Raw genomic sequence first — 5,779 nt, 5'->3', positions numbered from 1 at the left:
GCGGTAAGATTTGGCCGCTCGGGCGCCGTGGTATCTGGACTCCTCTTGATTTAGCACTTGAATAACGTTCATTTGGCTCCCAAACTTATTTCCATGCATCTCGAACCCTTCAGCACTTTGCACCTCGCTTGTAAGTCCTTCTTCCTTGCTCATAAGCCCCTGCAACGCCTCTTTAAACTTCTTTAGTCGTCCCCTCGTGATTGGTCCCGCTGGTAACTCTAAGGGATCCCATGCTTTCCTTGGGACGTGCACATCCGTGTTCGCATCAATAGGGAGATGTTTAAGAGGCTACAAACTTTGAGGCAAGGGGTAAGGAGTGTTGAGGACTACTATATGGAGATGGATGTAGTCATGATTAGGGCAAATATTGAGGAAGATAGTGAGGCGACGATGGCTCGTTTTCTTTGTGGTTTGAACAGGGAGATTCAAGATCAAGCGGAGCTTCGGCACTACTTGGATCTAGACGAAATGGTGCAAATGGCCATAAAAGTGGAGCAACAATTCAAGAGGCGTGGAGTTGGCCGCACCAATCAAACCGAGGGTTCATCATCTTCTTGGCGACCAAATGTGGCAAAACGTGATGAAAATAAAGTGGTGATCAAGCCCAAGGTTGAGACCAAACAAGAGGCGTCAAAACAAGGAGTGCAAGGTAAATCTGAAACTCCTTCTAATCGATCTAGAGATGTTAAATGTTTTAGGTGTCAAGGGTTAGGTCATATTTCTAGTGAATGTCCTAATAAAAGGGTAATGATTTTAAATGACTATGGTGAGTATGAATCTCATAGTGAGGGTGATGATGATGATCATGAGATGCGTGCATTAGAGGATCCTGACGAGGGTTATGAGGCGGTTGTAGGTGAAGCACTAGTGACTGGACGAATCATGAGTGCCCAAGTCATGGAGGAGAAGACTAACCAACGAGAGAACTTATTCCATACTAGGTGTTTTGTAAATCAAAAGGTTTGCAATCTCATCATAGATGGGGGAAGTTGTACTAATGTGGCAAGTGTTGAGATGGTATAAAAATTGGGTTTACCTACATTAAAGCATCCTCAACCATATAGGCTTCAATGGTTGAATGATTGTGCGGAGGTGAAGGTTACAAAGCAAGTGCTAGTGCCTTTTTTCTATTGGGAAATATGTGGATGAGGTCTTGTGTGATGTGGTACAGATGAACCACTTGTGTTGATTGTTTATAAGGAGATCCTCCTTAACACAAGCGATATAGCGGGGTCCCTTCCGAGTATTGTTGTTTCACTTTTGCAGGAATTTGAAGATGTATTTCCGGAGGAATTACCCCAAGGCTTACCACCATTAAGGGGAATCGAGCACCAAATCGATTTCGTTCCTGGGAGTGCGTTGCCAAATCGTCCCGCCTATAGGAGCAATCCGGAGGAGACTAAGGAGCTTCAACGGCAGGTAAGTGAGTTGTTAGATAAGGGTTTTGTGCGTGAGTACATGTCCCCTTGTGCTGTGCCTGTTTTATTAGTTCATAAGAAAGATGGATCATAGCAAATGTGTGTGGACTGTAGAGCAATCAATAACATAACCATTAAGTATAGGCTTCCCATACCTAGACTAGATGATATGTTAGATGAATTGCATGGTGCTTGTATCTGGAGCAAAATTGATTTGAAGAGTGGCTATCATCAAATTAGGATGAGGGAAGGTGATGAGTGGAAAACTGCTTTTATAACCAAGTATGGGTTGTATGAGTGGATGGTCATGCCTTTTGGCTTAACTAATGTTCCTAGCACCTTTATGAGGTTAATGAATCATGTCTTGCGTGCAGATATAGGAAAATTTGTTGTTGTCTACTTTGATGATATCCTAGTGTATAGCAAGAATCTACAAGAGCATGTACACCACTTGAGACTTGTGCTAATCTCACTACGGGCTGAAATTTTATATGCTAACCTTAAGAAGTGTGATTTTTGCACAAACAAACTTGTCTTTCTTGGCTTTGTTGTAAGTTCACAAGGGATGCAAGTTGATGAAGACAAGGTAAGTGCCATTCGAGATTGGCCAACGTCTACTACTGTTGGTCAAGTTCGGAGTTTTCATGGTCTTGCAAGTTTCTATGGGAGGTTTGTAAAAGATTTTAGCACACTGGCAGCACCAATGACGGCGGTGATCAAGAAGAACGTTCCATTCCATTGGGGCGAGGAGCAAGAGAAGTCTTTTAATATTATTAAACCAAAGTTGATTAATGCTCCTTTACTTGTTTTACCTGATTTTGCTAATACCTTTGAAATTGAATGTGTGGGGACCCGGGCTCTGACTCAATTCTCTTTGGGATTAATTGGATCTTTGCTAGAAAACGTGGGTCAAAATTTTGCTTTTTATATCAAAACGATTGTATATAAACCATACCCAAACGACATCTTTATTTTATTTTAACAAAAGTAGATATATATCCAATGTAAACACTACTAGTTCCTCTGCTATGCCAGAAATCACCACTATAATCTCGATCTATCATCCTCGGCGTGACCCTGATCCTGTCCCACCTGTTGTCATGCACACATACAGACACAACAACAGCCGGATACTCCGGTGAGAACAAATCCCAGTATAAAACATGTATACATGCATATACACAATGTAAATCATGAACATACTATCATGAATGAAATCAACAACAATACATCTTATAGTATATGAAACATAATCATAATAAGTCAAGCAATGTAAATCAAACTCATATCTTTGACTCAATTCATATCTAAATCTAGGGATCCCGGTGTGAATAAGACGTAACAAGTCTCCCACCTACCCTCCCCATCGTGGTGGCGGTACGTCTTATCCCAAGACTTCGGCCCTGTCTGTATCGAATATCTACAACCGGAGTCGATCTTTTTCTGTGCTTCGATACCACCGAACGTCTAGAACTTGGCAATTCTGCCAATGACTCTCCTATCTCAATGCTTATACATAAATCAACATAAAGCACAGGCATAGCAAGGTATAGAAATCTAGTATGTGATTTTGGGAAACTCGAATCAAATCTAACTCGAGTTGTATCTTCCCGAACCAACATGAATTATACATTTCTTGTCATAATTTCGTAGAAGTCAAAGTCTCGTATTATTGATATCGAATCTGTCAAATCCAATCTGAAATGACATATATACAATGCACCATATCAACTTCTAACTCAAAATAATATATGTGAAGTGCAATACTCAATCTCGAGATAATTTTGACGGCATAAGGGCGTAAACTCGATGTCCCCGTCAACTCAACAATAACCCATTCTCAACAATACATAACAATACCATATCATCACAATTCTAATTCCAGCATGTCAAAAATCTATTCAATTCAAATCAATATATGCTGAAATTCATAACAAATGCATACGGTACCATTTCTTCGATCCGGTTTCAATTATACGCTCTCCGGATCCGGTTTCAATTATACGCTCTCCGATATCACAAGTGTAGTGTAATTCACAATTTCCCCAACATCAATATCTCAAATCATGCAGGAAATGAATGAAAGTTACATCCCCTTGAAGCCTTTGATGAGAGGAGCACGGAAATGAATTCGGATCGAATTTCAAGTGGTTAGATCTTGTACAAGTTAAGTTCTAGGCTATGAGCATTCTTGAGGCTTCCATGGAGGTGTTCTCGATTTTTTTTCAGCTACTGAATGAGTGAAGAAATGAAGACTCAGCACATATATTGCATGTTAAAGACACTTGGCTTATTTTTCATTCTGCACGTCTCTCGCATATGCGCGACACCAACCGGCACATATGCGCGAGACCTACGGGTCTCGGCATTTCTCTTTTTGGCAGCTCGCGCATATATGCGCGCCCTTCTTCCGCGTATATGCTCGAGGTTCTCTGGACTTAACATTTTGAAGCACACCTCCTCGCGCATATGCACGCCCTTTCTCGCGTACATGCGCGAGGCCCTCTGCCTGCCTCGAGCATATGCGCCCATCAGTGTCGCGCATATGCGCGAGGGGTACTGTCCTAGCACACATTTGGTATATTTTCTCGTCTTTTCCGGTCTGATACAATACATATAATAGCACATCAATTATCAACCAATCATGTCCGATTATAATAACCAAATTCTTGGCCTTACAGAATGTGATGCTTCAGGTGTAGGTATTGGTGGAGTGTTGATGCAAGGAGGGCGGCCGGTGGCGTACTTCAATGAGAAGCTTAATGGAGCAGCGCTGAACTATCCAACATATGACAAGGAGCTCTATGCGCTTGTGAGGACTCTTGAAACGTGGCAACACTACTTGAGGCCTAAGGAGTTTGTGATTCATACGGAGCATGAGTTTCTAAAGCACCTTAAGGGTCAACAAAAGCTGAACAAGCGGCATGCTAAGTGGGTGGCATTCTTTGAAACGTTCCCATACATCATCAAGTACAAACAAGGTAAGGAAAACATAGTGGCCGACGCACTATCCCGGAGGTACGTACTAATCTCTACCTTGGAATCAAAAATTTTGGGATTTGAGCATGTGAAAGAATTATATGTACTAGATGAGGATTTTAAGGAAGTATTTGAAACTTGTATGCATGGTCCACATAAAAAATTCTATTTGCATAATGGTTTCTTGTTTAGAGAAGTTAGATTGTGCATCCCTAAATCATCCATTCGTGAATTACTTGTTAGGGAGGCACATGGGGGTGGTTTGATGGGACACTTTGGTGTGGCAAAAACCTTGAATGCTTTGCATGAACATTTTTATTGGCCACATATGAAGCGGGATGTGGAGCGAGTTTGTGATAAGTGCATAATTTGTAGGCAAGCTAAGTCTAAGACACAACCACATGGATTGTATACACCACTTCCTGTTCCTAGTGAACCTTGGATTGACATTTCTATGGACTTTGTTTTGTGGTTGCCTAGGACTAAGAAGGGGAGGGATTCGATATTTGTTGTTGTTGATAGATTTTCTAAGATGACACATTTTATTGCTTGTCACAAAACTGATGATGCCCCTCACATTGCGGATTTGTTCTTTAGAGAAGTCGTTAGGTTGCATGGCACGCCTAGGACTATTGTTTCTGACCGTGATATTAAGTTTTTAAGTTACTTTTGGAAAACGTTGTGGGCTAAACTTGGCACAAAATTGTTGTTTTCTACTACATGTCATCCTCAAACGGATGGATAGACTGAAGTTGTTAATAGAACTTTAGGGACACTTTTGCGTGCTATTCTTAAGAAGAACCTAAAGAAATGGGAAGATTGTTTGCCATTTGTTGAGTTTGCTTATAATCGTTGTGTGCATTCTACTACAAATTATTCGCCATTTGAAATTGTACATGGCTTTAATCCTTTGACTCCGTTGGATTTGATGTCTTTACCTGTGAGTGAAAGGTTGAACATGGACGGCAAAAAGAAGGCTGAATTTGTTAGGGGGTTGCATGAAAAGGTCAAGGCCAACATTGAGAAGAGAAATGAGCAATATGCCAAGCAAGCCAACAAAGGGAAGAAGAAGGTGATCTTTGAGAAAGGTGATTGGGTGTGGCTCCACTTGCGGAAGGAAAGGTTTCCCGAGAAGCATCGTTCAAAGCTACTACCTAGGGGCGATGGACCATTTCAAATTCTAGAAAGGATCAATGACAACGACTACAAACTCGATCTACCAGGTGAGTACAATGTGAGTTCCACTTTCAATGTAAGTGATTTGTCATTGTTTGATGTAGGTGATGAACAAGATTTGAGGACAAATCCTTTTCAAGAAGGGGAGGATGATGCAAACACGGGTGATCGAGCGCCAAGGAAAGCATGGGATCCTTTGGAGTTGC

The 5,779-nt window shown here is 41.4% G+C and overlaps 1 pseudogene; it reads left to right on the top strand.

Annotated features, from left to right (window-relative positions):
- Positions 1 to 276: 276 nt before the first annotated feature.
- The window catches only part of LOC140956474 (uncharacterized), a 28,115-nt pseudogene continuing 22,612 nt past the window's right edge, over positions 277 to 5,779 (top strand).

Source organism: Primulina huaijiensis, chromosome 2 (genome assembly GCF_012295235.1).
Source record: "Primulina huaijiensis isolate GDHJ02 chromosome 2, ASM1229523v2, whole genome shotgun sequence".
Classification (NCBI taxonomy): domain Eukaryota; kingdom Viridiplantae; phylum Streptophyta; class Magnoliopsida; order Lamiales; family Gesneriaceae; genus Primulina; species Primulina huaijiensis.
Note: the sequence above shows the minus strand (reverse complement) of the source record. Positions and strands in the feature narration are given on the sequence as shown.